Raw genomic sequence first — 15,221 nt, 5'->3', positions numbered from 1 at the left:
TTGAATTCCATGACAGAGATGGCTCTGTAATTCTCTTGCTACTTTAGATAACACACTAAACATCATTACCTCTTGTTCCACTCTCTTAAAGAATTCGTGCTCCACGGACTGCAGCTGTGGCTGTGGCTCAAGTGGTAGAACACCTGCCTAGTGAGTAGAAGCTCTGAGTTCAACCCACAGCCCACCACCCTCCCCCAAATCAACTTAGATTGGAATTGTCAAATCCATATGTCTTGTGGAATATTAGTTCTGCTCTCTGGTTTGAATGTTCTGTTTGATTCGGTCTATATGTTTTGTTTTAATGCATTGGGTTTTTGGCAGTTCTGAAGTTTGAACTTGGTACTTAGAACTTGCTAGGTAGGTGCTCGATGTCTTGAGCCAAGATTCTAGCCCTTGGTCTTACTGCTTTTGTTTTGTTTTGTTTTGTTTTTTGCTGATACTAGGGTCTAAATTCAGTGTCTCACATACTTGGTTGACTTGCTTGATTGGTGCTCTACAAGTTGAGCCACTTCTCCAACTTGCGTTTTTGCTGGTTAATTAGGGATGGATTCTCTCAGACTGTTCTTCGAATGGCATCTTGAATTGCTATCATCCAGACCTCAACCTCCTGAGTGGCTAAGATTCACAGGCATAAGCCACTAGCACCCAGCATTGCCTTGTATTTTTAGAAAACTATGTGCAAGAAAATTTCTTCTTACTCTGACCTTCTGAATTTCTCTGAACACTTTGCACACTCCAGGTATCCATTTGAAATTGAATGTAGTGATAACTCAGGTCTGGATTTTCTAGGAAACATCAAAGAAGCAATTTGCAGGTGTAGAGTTTATCAGACATCGGCACAGCTTTAGCAGAGGCTTCTGCCACATTTCACCCATCACCTTGAAGCTTCTCACAAGCTTAACATCTTGTCAGGCAAGAAGCCATTTATTTACTGTTATATGTAATGAATGTGAGTTGTGCTGTGTTGTTTCTGTTATTGTTTTCAGATGAGAAATTCTTTTCTGGGGAGACAGGGGGGAGTCACGGGGCTTGAACTCTGGGCCTGGATGCTGTCCCTGAGCTCTTCAACTCGACTAGTGCTCTGCCACTTTGAGCCATAGTTCCCTTTCTGACTTTGTGGTGGTTAACTGGAGATAAGAGTCTCACAGACTTCCATGGCCACACTGACCTTGAACCATGATTCACATCTTCTGAGTTTCTAGGATTCCAAGCATGAGCCTCCGGCGCCCAGCTTCAGACGGAAAATTCTAGCCAGAATGTAGCATCCAGTCTGAGACCTTGAGAATCTGGCAGGAGCAGCCTGCTGAAAGGCCGAGGGAACCAATCCATCTTCCAAAAAGTGCCCCCTGCCAGGCACAGGGGGTCATGCCTACAACCCTAGCTACTTAAGAGGCTGAGATCTGAGGATCCTGATTCAAAGTCAGACCAAGCAAGAAAGCCTGTGAGATTATTTTTATTTTTTTCCACAGTCCTGGGGCTTGAACACTTTCTGCTCAAGGCTAGCACTCTGCCACTTGAATCACAACACCACTGCTAGCTTTCTTTGTGTATGTGGTACCGAGGAATCAAACCCAGGGCTTCATGCATGCTAGGTCAGCATTTTACCACTAGGCTATGCTCCTGGCTCCAAAGCCTGTGAGATCCTTATCTTCAATTACCTACCAGAAAAGCCAAAAAGTGGAACTGTGACTCAAATGGTTGAGCAATAGCATTGAATAAAGAAGCTCAGAGACAATGCCTGGGCCCTGAGTTCAAGCCCTAGGACTGGCACTGACCAGCAGAGCTGGTAACACGGGCTTAAACTGAAGGCCTCATGTTTATTTGGTTAGCATGAGTTCACTGAGCCATATCTGTAGCTGTATTTTTCACTGGGTACTTTTAGAACATGGTCTTGTTTCCTACCCTTGGCCTACATTGAGCTTCCTGTCAGAAGGTCCAGGTGCATACTTTTATTCCCAGCTTCCCTTTATAGAGTCAGAGTCTCATCAACTCTCCTGCCAAGCTCACCTGACAGAATCATCCCTTCTCTGCAACCCATGTAGCTTGATACGATAAGTGCACATCATTGTGTGTCTAGCTTTGGGTTGAAAAGGAAGGGCTCACCGCTTTTCCACTCAGTCTGGCCTTGAACCACAATCCTCACGTTTATAGCCTCCCAAGTAGCTAGGGTTACAGCACAGATGAGCAATTTCAAGGGCCCTATAAGGACCTGCTAAAAGGCAAGTTCAATTTCAGCCATAGAAGGTATAAAGATTGGAGGACTTGAGAGCAAACTAACCCTCGGCTCAGAAACCTAGAATGAGAAAAAGAAAAAAAACGCTGAGTATAGTGGGGGACGTTCAATGAACTCCATGATGGAACACAGATACATACTTCACAGCTGCCACCCAAGGATAGAGACAAGGAAAGAGAAGATCTAGCTGCGGCCTGTCTTGGCTATTGCTTCCATTCTTTTTTGGAATGTCCCTGCTATGGTTGGGATCTAGAATGTTCCTTCAAAACCCCATGTGCTACAGGCTTAGTCACAACCTAAGGGGCTTTAGGGAAGTGGTAGATGATTTAAGAGGTGGAGACTGGTAGAAGGAAGTCGGGTCACTGGGGGCAGATCCTAAAAGGGGATATTGGATCTGGTCCCTCTTTTCTTTCTCTCTTTGTATGCCAGCTGTTATGAGGTAAACAGACTTTCTCCTCTAGCAGCTGAGCCGTGAGGTACTGTGTTGTCTCAGGCCCAAGCAAACATGGACTGAAACTCTGAAACTATGAACTCAAATAACCCTTTCTCCCTATAAGTTGATTGTTCCACACAGGAATGGAAAGTTGACTGTCACAATCCCCGTCCCCTCCCCCTGACCCATCACCCAACAGCCATGCTGGCTCTGAGCACCTGACACATCCTATAAAGGGACAGGAATCTGAAGATCCAGAGCCAAGGTGGTTGGAACAATTCAAATGCAACAGTATTTTCTTATGTCAAGTTGAAGGGCTTGAACTCAGGGCCCAGGCACTATCCCTGAACTCTTTTGCCCAAGGTTAGTGCTCTATCACTTTGAGCCACAGCTCTACTTCGATTTTTGAGTGGTTAATTGGAGATAAGAGTCTCAAATATTTCCTGCCCACACTAGCTTTGAACCATGAACCTCAAATGCTGAGTAGCTAGGACGAGAGGTGTGAGCCACTGGTATCCAGCTCAAAGGCTGTAAAATGTTTTGTTTTGTTTACAGTTTTGTTATTTTGGTTTAGATGTATGACAGCAATCTCTTCTTTCTGAGGACCACATGTTCTTGTTGTTGTTTTGTTGTTTTGTGCCAGTCTTGGAGCTTGAACTTAGGGCCTGGGCTCTGTTCCTGAGCATTTGTGCTCAAGGCTAGTTCTCTACCACTTGAGCCGTAGCTCCACTTCTTACTTTTTGGTGATTAATTGGAGATAAGTGTCATGAAGGTACCTACCCAGGCTGGATTTGAATCACAATTCTTAGATTTCAGTCTCCTGAATAACTAGAATTACAGGCATGAATCATCAGTTCCTGGCTGGTTTTTTGTTTTGTTTTATTTTGCTTTTTGTTCTAGGTAAGCAACAACTGTATCTGAAAGTAATATGAAAGTCACCCCATTTGGACAGAGGTCCCAAAGAGGAGTCCTAGAACTGCATTTGTGTAGGTGTGTGTGTGTGTGTGTGTGTGTGTGTGTGTGTGTGTGTGTGTGTGTGTGTGTATGTGTATGTGTATGTGCTTGGAGCTTGAACTCAGGACCTGGGCAGTGTCCCAGAGCTTTATTGCTCAAGGCTAGCACTCTACCACTTGAGTCACATCTTCACTTTTGACTTTTTCATACTTAATTGAAGATATGAGTCTAATGAATTTTTCTTACCCGGGCGGAGTCAAACCTCGGTCCTCAGAACTCAGGCTGCTGAGTAGCTAGGATTATAGTCATGAGCCATTGGCATCGAGTAGAACCACTTTTTTTTTATTCATCTTTTTATTCACAGTTGCTTCCTTGGGCCTCTAAACCTGAAGTTTCGCATACAATGAAAACAGTTCAAATCCACTTTTACCACTTGCCTTAATTAGGCCCTGACACCTGACAACTCCCCAAATTCTCAGGGACCATCAGGGAAAATACCTAGTATTTTGGTGACTCAGCACCCAGATGAGTTTTTTGGGGCATTCAGACCAATTTAAGAAGTGATTCATACCTATAATCCTGGCTTCTCAGGAGACTGAGAGCTGAAGATCAAAGCCACCTGAGGCAGACTTTTATCTCTAATTAACCACTAAAAAAAGCCAAAAGTGGAGCTGTGGATCAAGTGGTAGAATGCTAGCCTTGAGCAAAAAAGCTCAGGGACAGTACCCAGGCCCTAAGGTTAGGCCCCAGGATTGGCCCCCCAAAAAATAACAACAACAACAAAAAGGTTATTCAATTCCAGAATCACAATGCATACTAGAAGCAGAGAACATCTCACTCTGGGTTTAGGAACTGAGCACAATCAAGAAGACAATAGGTTTGCAGAACCCAGACCTTGCTCATCGATTGTTCAAAATAGCAGATATCTCGTACTTAGGTGAATTCTTTTCTACCTCTGGGGATCACGTAGTCTGCCAGAGTGAACAAATGGATGGTTAAGCTCCATGGCGCTAAGCCACTCAGCCATCTGCATGTAATTACGGTTGTGTATCTCATGGCTCCACTTCTGATGACTTGAGCAATAGGTTCCATTCCAAAGGACTGTCATTGCTTTTGTATCTGCCAAATCCCCAACCAAAGCAGCCACTGCCCTCAATATCTTCCACAATATTATGCTTTTCTCCCTATCACTTTTCTAATCATATGTAGCCTTTTAGTGAAAGACTAGTATATCTTGAAATAATACACATGCAAGAATGGCTACTATCTTTTGTTTCCATTTTTACACAACCCCACTCCCTTAAAGTTTTAATTTTTGTAAAAAAATAATTTTTAAGCAAAATAAGCTTAATAGACAAAAATAATCATGGACACTCTCCTTTTTGAAGATTAATGTAACTATATATAATTAATAATAATGAATATGTTGATTAATGCATTAACCAGTATATTACTATAGCATCATATATGTGATATGCAATACACAATCATATATTTAAATGTTGATATATAGCATATAATATATAATAATATAGTATTTAATAATATAACAATATATAAATTAATAATTAACAAACAATATAACTAAAGGAGGCATAGTTACTCTAGAAATTAAACCTCATAATTCCCCCCACTTTCTCTCTTTCTCTCTCTCTCTCTCTCTCCTTCCCTTTCCCTCTTTGCCTGTCCTAGGGCTTTAACTCTAGGCCTGGGTGCTGTCCCTGAGCTTCTTTGGCTCAAGTTAGTACTCTACCACTTGAGCCACAGTGCCACTTCTGGCCTTTTGTAAGTAGTTTATTGGAGATAAGAGTCTCAGAGACTTTCTTGCCTGAACTGGCTTCAAACCTCAAACCTTCCGATCTCAGCCTGAGTAGCTAGGATTACGGGAGTGAGCCACCAGCACCGGGAACACAATTCCCATTTTATAAGGCAGGAAACTATGGCTCACAGATGTTAAGAAATTGACTCAGAGTTGATGTCTAACTCAAGATTCAAACCTAATAACTTCCCTTTGGGACTTAAACTTGATATTGTGGTTTTGACTTGATTTGTCCCCAGAGATTCATGTGTTGGAATCTTGTGTCCAATGTAGCAGTGTTGAGTGAAATCTTCAGGAGACTAAATTTAATAGGAGTGATTAAGTCATGGGGTCATCACCCTTGGGAGAGACTAGTCATGGGACTAGATCATTTCCCACAAGAATGAGTTGCTATAAACAAGCCTGCACCTCTCCTAAATACGTCTTCTGTTCAACCTTTGCACACACTTCTAGCATAGCATGTCATTGCCACGAAGTCCCCACAAGAGCCAAGAAGCTGAGGTACCCCAGGCTTTTGTATCTCCAGAACAGTCAGCTAATTAAACTTCTTTTCTTTATATCATATTAAACCTTGAGTATTTTGTTATTTCAGCACACTATAGAGTAATAAATTTGGGTTCTTTAAAACAACAACAGATCTCCTCCTCCTCCTCATCCTTCCTCCTCCTCCTGCTCTTTCCTCTTCTCCTTCCTCCTCCTCCTCCTCTTTCCTCTTCTCCTTCCTCCTCCTCCTTCTCCTTTTCCCTCCTCCTTCTCCTCTTCCTCTTCCCCTCCCCCTCCTCCTCCCCCTTCTTCCTCTTCCTCTTCTTCTTCTTCTTCTTCTTCTTCTTCTTCTTCTTCTTCTTCTTCTTCTTCTTCTTCTGTTGGTCATGGGGCTTGAACCCTGGGCCTGGGCATATCTCTGAGCTCTTCAGTTCAAAGCTAGTGTCTCCCACTTGAGCCACAATACCAGTTCTGGTTTTCTGGTGATTAATTAGAGATGAGTCTCTTGGACTTTTGTGCCTGAACTGGCTTTGAACCATGATTCTCAGATCTCAGCCTCCTGAGTAGCTATGATTACAGGCATGAGCCACCAGAACCCAGCTAGTCTCAGCGTCTTTAAGCTTTAGCTTTCTTGCTGTTCATTGAAGAAAGGAAGATTGGGCCAGCTGATCTCAAAGTGCCTTCTCTATATGTTAATGCTAGAAAAAGAGGAGAAAAGAGAAGAGGCAAGAGGAAGGGAAAGGGTAAAATAAAGGGAGTAAAGTTTTGTGAACTTACTCTCCCCCTCCTCAGGGCTCTCTTGGGGTTAGTGACCATTGAGCAATGGGAGCTGCCTTTGAAAGTCTTTCTTTGTCATGTTCTGCAGGCAAGTATTTTTTTCTTGGTTTTTCACTGTAATAAGCATGTGTGGTATGAACAAGCCTATTTTAAGGGCTCTGTGCTCAAAGCAACCTATGCAAAGTTCAATTCTTGTTTGTTTTTCAAACAAAACAGCACAAGTTCATTATTCCTGACAGGAAGTCGACAAATACTATGAATTTGAACCTCTTAGATAGAAGAAGTGCAAACCTACAATCAGAAACAACATAGACCACACAACCAAACAAATAAGTAATTTGGCTGACAGTCACAGCAGAGCGGCTGGCCCGCCAGGGACTGAAGACATAGAGATGTTGAATGCAAGGTGCCTCAGAGTGCGGCTGGAAAGAACAGACACACTTTTCAAAAGGCAGCTGCCCAAATCAATCTGTTTTTCACTCGTTTACTAAGTGTGAACAGGAATATGGGCTTTCCCTTAGTCTGCTCCAGACACACATGCATCACACATACCACATACACATGCACAATCATACACACACCTTGCTCAGACATGGATACATCACACATCACACACTCAACCATATCCTGCATCCACAAATCATACACATACCACATGCCTCACATACACACAGCCAAATCACACACACACACACACACACACACATCTCCCCTATCACACACATGCACACACTATTCACACCCATCAAGCACATCACACACAGGCAATCCATGCTTATATCACGCCCTCTCCATGACACACATGCACATGCATTGCACACCTCTACCATATACCACATCGTATGCACGCATACGTATCACACAGACACTTGATACACAGACGAAGCATACACACACCACACACATTGCATGTGCACCACATCTATCACACATCACCCACTCGCACATTCACATCACACACACAGCACACACCTCATGCATACATGTCACACACATCACACATCGGTATCATTCCTTTAAAACATTGACCAAAGTAGAAACAAAATTGATTAGAAATAGTTAACTTGAGAAATGACAGCCAACAAGATGTACTTGAACTGCAAAGGAGCAACAAAGTTTATTGACTGGATTTACCACGTCAGTCCAAACAGCAGCACTGTCCTTCACTGGAAGTCGTGGGGAGGCTGGGGGGTGCTCTCAGTCCCAGCTTCTTACATTCCAGAGACCGGCAAAACAGCAACATGCCCATAGCACAATGTACAAAGTACCCAAAATAAGATAGTTACAAGATTAAAAATATAAACATTGATTCCTTTAGCCCATTTGACCATTGGCATGGAGAAATAAGGAAAGACCCTATTGCTATTTAGAATCTTTTCTTTTCGTTTAAAATAAGGTTTGAAAGAGACAATTAAGATGCTGATTTGGGGATGGGGTGGGGGATTAATATTTTATTAGAAAAATAATATCTGTAAACCTACCAACAATTTTTTTTTCCTGCGCACAAAAATAATACAGCCAAAAGCTGGTTCTCAAATGACAGGCCTGACTTTTCGGGGAGGAAAAAAATCACAGAACACCTGCTGTTGGAGATGTGGCTGGAGATTTGGGTGGTAGAGTACCACCCAATGAGCCAATCATCTTATACAGTTTGAATCCTGGTCTCCAACAACAACAAAAACAAAGAAGAAAAAATTCCTAATTACAGACATAGAGCCTTTCATTTGGATTGATTTATCCCTCTGTGTGTGTGTGTGTGTGTGTGTGTGTGTGTGTGTGTGTGTGTGTGTGTGTGAACTCAGGGCTTGGGCACTGTCCTTGGGCTTTTTTACTCAAGGCTAGTGCTCTACTACTTGAGCCACAGCTCCATATCCAGCTTTTAGGCCAGTTAATTGGAGATAAGAGTTATTTACCCAGGATAGTTTAGAACTGTGATCCTCAGATTTCAGCCTCCTGATTACAGGCATGAGCCACTAGTGCCTGGCTCTTCATCAATGTTAAAAAAAATAGCCTGCAATTATTTGCCTGATATTGACGAAGCTTATCTAAATAACTTGGGCTGTACCCAAGTTCACAGGTGGTAAGTGTCAGGTGAAATGTTGGGACTGTCTGTGACATCAAATCCTTTTTCCCTGATATTGATTAATCTCTTAACAATCAACTCCTCCATCTTCTGCTAAATTTATCCTTGAAATGATGTGAGTATTACAGAGTTCTTAGACTAATTTATTTAAAGATAAAGGTATAAGGGAAGAAAACAGTTGTCAGAGACTAAGAAAGAAGATCAATTGATTATTGCAGACTACTTGGAGCTGCTTTGTGAGGCTTTAACCAGTTTTTGGTGTGGCCATACATCCCAGGCTTTGTACTATTTGACTTGCTATATTTTTAAGGTATTTCTGCTGAAGTTGATTAAAGAAGCCAGTTCTGAAAATATCTGTCAAAGTTTAGAGGGAGTCTCAAATAACCAAGAACCCAGGCTCTGTGACATTTGAGATACATTTTCTCCCAGGGAGCAGAAAGTTCAATTATTGAATAATTTCCAAATACCCCAATTTATAACTCATGATAAAATAAGTCATCATATCTGGAAGTATGGCTCAGTGGTAGAGTTCTGGCCTACCAAGCATAATACACTTAGTTCAAGCCCCAGTATTTCTAAAAAAGAAAGAAAGAAACCAGTTATTGAGTTCTCCCCTTGAACTTCATTGCAGTGAGCTTTAATGTTTTTGAAAGTGTCCAAATACGTGATGGTAATAGGCTACTAAAATAATCTTCTTAGTTGTGATAGGAACATGATTTCCAACTTGTTTCCTAACTGCTGAGAGGTAACTTAATAGAATCAGATGGGAAAAAAGCTAAGAGTATAACCCACCGAATTCAACCTAAAATTACATTGCTGGCTATTTTGTAATGATAAAGGCTTTATCAGAACTTGTAAGTATACTAGCTTTTGTAATATAATCCTCAATTTTGATGGATCTAGGTAAGAAAAGCACCTACTAATTAAGCCTCTGAGAGCATGCCTTTAGACTTGTAGGTAATTTACATGATTGAAGACCAGGAACTATTTTTTAATTGAGTTTAGCTAGCCACCAGTGACTCACATCTGTAATACTGCCCAGGAGGCTCAGCTCTACGGATTAAGGTTCAAAGCCTGCCCAAGCAGGAAAGTCCATGAGACTCTTATCACCAATAAACTACCAAAAAAAAAAAAAAGCCAGAGGTGGTGCTGTGGCTCAAGTGTTCAGGGACAGCACCCAAGCCCTGAGTTCAAGCCCCACCACCACCAACAGAAAACAAAACAAAACAAAAGCCAGACTTAATGGACTCAGAGAGTGGCAGTTACCAAGAACTGACTGTATATCCATGGACATAAAGTTTCTGCTACATCAACATGAATAACTTCTAGATACCAGCTCTTCAACAGTGTATGTACAATGAATACTAGTACCATTTTTTTTTTTTAATTTGAGAGGGTAGGGGTCAGGAGTGTGACCTAGTAGTAGAGTGCTTGCCTAGCATGCACAAAGACCTGGGTTTGATTCCTCGGTACCACATACATAGAAAAGAGCTGGAAGTGGTGCTGAGGCTCAAGTGGTAGAGTGCTAGCCTTGAGAAAGTCCAAGGACAATGCTCAGGACTGATAAAAAAAAAAAAAGAAATTTGAGAGGGTAGATCCCATGTTAAACGTTCTTACTACAATTCAAAAAACCTGTTAAAATGCATACACAATACCCAGAACATGTCTAGTCTAGACTTGAGGCAAGAAAAGAAAGGAATTGCATTTGAAACGATGGAAATCCAGTCTGGGAAGAAATGTTACCATGACAACAAAGAGGTGCTAGGTGCTCTTAGCTCTTGTCTGTAATCCTAGCTACTCGGGAGGCTGAGATCTGAGGATCATGGTTCAAAGCCAGCCCAGGCAGGAAAATCCATGAGACTCTTATCTCCAAGTAACCACCAGAAAACTGGAAGTAGTGGTGTGGCTCAGCTTGTCATGAGCAAACAGCACCCAGGCCCTGAGTTCAGGCCCCAAGACTGATACAATCAAACATACAAATAAAAAACAAAAACAGGAGAGGTTTCTATTCCCTGCTGATCTCTGATGAAGAAGGAACCTGGAAAAGAAAGGAGGGCAGGTGATAACCTGCCCTCATGAGCACCATAAATCTCTGATCTCAGCTGTTAAGGATTTCAGCAGCTCCTAGCAATATGTAACTCACTGCACACTAGATAATTTGTATCCCTGTCCCAGAGACCAGAGAAAGAGTAAAGAAGAAACAGAAGGATAAAAACAGAGGAGGCAGAGATGGAAGGTAGTTACAAATGAAAAACAATAACAACAGAAATGAATTAAAAGATATAGTACCAGGGGACTGGTGGCTCACACCTGTCATCGTAGCTACTCAGGAGGTTGAGATCTGAGGATTGTGGTTTAAAGCCAGCCTGGTCAGAAAAAGTCTGTGAGGGGCTGGAAGTTTGGCCTAGTGATAACAGTGCTTGCCTAGCATGCACAAAGACAGGGGTTCAATTCCTTGGTACCATATACACAGAAAAAGCCAGAAGTGGTGCTGTGGCTCAAATGGTAGAGAAAGAAAAGAAAAAGTCTGTAAGACTCTTTAACCACCAAAAGTTGGAGGTGGAGGTGTGGCTCAAGTGGCAGAGCAACAGTTGTGAGGAAAAAAATGTCATGCTAGAAAAGACATTACCTTCCTGCTAGGGATATTAACAAAAATTAAATATTTGTACAGCTACTATCAGTGGCTGGTACACCAATGTTAACCATTGCTCTAATTACTAGGACTTTTAGAAAGGTAAACCAAAGTAGAAGCAGTTTCACCAGTACTTACAAAAAAAAATTCAGTCACAGCACAGCAGCATGTGAGGCCCAAGATGAAAGGACTTTTAAAATTCTTAAATATTAGATATAGCACATATATGTGTTGCATTGAATTCAAGCAAATATCTTACCTGCTTAATTTCAGCTGGGGAAGGGGTCTTGGAATCACTTTACTTCGCTCTCTCTCTCTTTCTCCCCACCCCCCACCCTCAGTTATAAAAGGAGCTGCTTTCCCATAATCTTTAAGCTGGTGTTCTGAGTCACCCCTTGAAATCATTTTCTGCAGGAGAATAATCACTTTTCTTTCATCTGGTTCCTTTAAGTCATCCTCACTGTGGAAGAGCTTCTGAGGAGCAATAGACTCAAACTATCAGAAAGTCTTAAGCTAGCCAGAGTTCAGTGGCTCACACCTGCAAATCCTAGCTACTCAGGATGTTGAGACTGGAGGATTGTAGTTAGAAGCCAGGCCAGGCAGCAAAGTCTCCAATTAACTAACCTATCCTTCCTCCCCCTGCCCCACCCCCACCCCAGCTAAAAAAGAGTCAGAAGTGGAGCTGTTGTTCAAGTGTAGAGAGCGAGGGGGAGGGGGAGCTAAAAGATAACCCCCCATCCCCTACTCAAAGTTCAGGCCCCAGGGCTAGCTGACACAAAAAAAATTTTTAAAAATTAAAATGAAAAAGCTCAAGGAAATCTTGAGACTGCCTTGATAACTGCATGGGTGAAGGAAAGTCTATTTGTATATTCATTTAAATATAAATACTTGAGAACTACTGAGACTGAATAAAAACTTTCAATTGGGCAAGTTATCATTCTTAGATTAAATACCTACTGTATACTTGTATTTAAGTAGACAGAAAATTTTCTGTGGAAAATGTATCTAAACAATGTTCTTCAGTTTCTACCTGGCTTCCTTGTTAGCAGGTAAAATAGTATTGTTTTGTTCTGGTTATTTAAAATGTTATATAGTAGGGAAGTTAATGTGATAAAGCATAATATATACATGTACAGAAGAATGCAATGAAATACTTCACATTGTATAATTAATGTGCACTAATAAAAATAAAAGGTTTGGCAAGAAGAAAGTACAAATGCCTAACATAGAAAGAAATAAAAGATAAAAAATAAAAGGTTGTAGTAAATAAAATTTCTCCCACTGGGTACTAAGGAAAGAATAAATTACTTCTGCACTAAAGCAGAATGTTTTAAATCATATTGTGTAATAGATATTAAAGTCAAGCTTTTCTGTTAGTTCTTAAACTGACAGAATTCCACGCAGCAGTTGACTTGGCTTTGGCTGTTTCTTCTTTCTTTTTTTTTTTTTTAACCAAAAGATACTAAGCCACTGGGAATCTGAGAGTCATACACATTGAGAAAATATTACTTTCTCATATCCAATCCTTCCATTAAAAACCCAGATAAACAAGCTGGGCATGATGGCTCACGCCTGTAAACCTAGCTACTCAGGAGGCTGAGATCTGAGAATCATGGTTCAAAGCCAGCCCGGGCACAAAAGTCCTTGAGCCTCTTATCTCCAATTAACCACCAGAAAACCAGAACTGGCACTGTGGCTCCAAGGATAGGATGGTAACCTTGAGCTGAGGAGCTCAGGGACAGTACCCAGGCCCAGAGTTCAAGCCCCATGATTGACAAAAAAAAAAAGAAAGAAAGAAAAAAAAAACAGCTAAACAATCCCCACAAGGTTTGTAGATAATGCATTAAATAAAAACTGGCAGCCAGACACCAGTGACTCATTCTTGTAATCCTAGCTACTCAGGAGGCTGAGATATGAGGATTGAGGGTCAAAATCTTCCCAGGAAGGAAAGTGCATTAGGCTCTTCTAATTCACCACCATAAAACTAGCAGTGGAGCTGTGGCTCAAGTGGTAGAGCACCAACATTGAGCACAAAGGCTCAGGACCTGAGGCCCTGAGTTCAAGTTCCAGAATTGGCATATTTATTTATTTATTTATTTATTTTATTTTTTTTTTTTTGCCAGTCATGGGGCTTGAACTCAGGGCCTGAACACTGTCCTTGGACTTTTTCTCAAGGCTAGAGCTCTACCACTTGAGCCCCAGCACCATTTCCAGATTTTTCTCTATGTATATGGTACCAAGGAATCAAACCCGGGTCTTCATGAATGCTAGGAAAGCATTCTACCAGTAGGCCAAACTCCCAGTACCAGAATTGGCATTTTAAAAAAATGTATAAATGTAGAAAATTCAAATCAATATCTTTACAAACACAAAGAACAGCAAGTAACTCTTGACACAAAAGAGCAAATCCAATCCCTTCTGTTTGGAGAAAAAGTAGGCCACCCCCCAATTCTGCCACTGAGACTCTCTCCATTAAGCCAGCAGGCAATTTAATTCATTTCCACAAACACTCATTTGCCTAGTTGGGGTGCAATTACTGGAGATATAGGCAGAACAAACCAAACCACAAAAACTATGGGAAAAATAATTTTTAGAAAGAAAGCATTTAAGTCTTTGATAATGACTTCACTGATGGGAAATTAAGGTAAAGTTTGTTAACCTTTTCCTTGCAAAGCGAAGGTGGTACAATGACATGAATACAGACATTCATCCATTTCTTCTGATACTTCAGAAGAAACAGCTTTTACTACAACAGTATTTTCTTTCCCATGTATTCGTAACTTAACTAAACAAACAAAAAAAAGGACAAATAAAGCTTAGCCATGGAGTGGTGCATGTGTGTGTGTGTGTATGCATGTGTGTATACATATATACATGCAAGGAATCTATATATGCAAGAAATATATATATATATATCTTGTGCAGGAAATGTACAAGATTTAAAGATTTTTTTGCTAAAATTGCTAAAAATAAAAATACATACTCTGACCCATTTGCTGGGGGAAAGTGTGTTTTGGGTCTAATTAATAGTACTGATGGCAAATCAAATTCAAAACCTCTCTCAAGGACAGAAACAGCTTCCAAAACATTTCTAAACTGAAATAATTCTGCATGTCTTTTACCTATTAATTATATTAATTAATATATTCAGATGTATGTCGAAGTGCCTATGAGCTGCTAGAGTAAATACTTGATAATGGGTTCAGAAACCTTAAGGCTATTTCTACATATCAGACCTCTTCTATAGATATAAGGGAATTAAATATTACAACATAGCTTTGAAATAACATGAAGGATCTGAAACAATGAAATGACAACAAGCAATATAGGTATTTGGCAAACCTCTGTTTCCTTTTCTAATTGGATTGCTATTTAAAAATGACCAACATTATTTAAGCTACTAGCTTAAATTTGTTTTCCTCTAGTGTCTATTTATTCTATTTCCTTTACACTATTAAAATAGGCTTTAGTATATTTAATTTGTGATGGGGGAAAAAAAGCCTATAAAAGCAAAATAGAAAAGCATGTCACTTGTCCTGGCTACACAGGAGGCTGAGATCTGAGGATAGTGGCTTGAAGCCAGACTGGGCAGGAAAGCCCCTCAGATTTATCTTCAATTAAACACCAAATAACTAAATAAATAAAGGCCAGAAGTGGAGCTCTAGCACTCAAAATAGAATGCTAGCCTTGAGCAAAACAAGCTCAGGGACAGTACCCCAGGCCCTGAGTTCAAACCTCAGTACACACACACACACACACACACACACTAGCAGCTCATTACTAACAGTCTTTCTGGAAAATGAGAGT

Source organism: Megascapheus bottae, chromosome 11 (assembly GCF_031878675.1).
Source record: "Megascapheus bottae isolate mThoBot1 chromosome 11, mThoBot2.hap1, whole genome shotgun sequence".
NCBI classification, from domain to species: domain Eukaryota; kingdom Metazoa; phylum Chordata; class Mammalia; order Rodentia; family Geomyidae; genus Megascapheus; species Megascapheus bottae.
Note: the sequence above shows the minus strand (reverse complement) of the source record.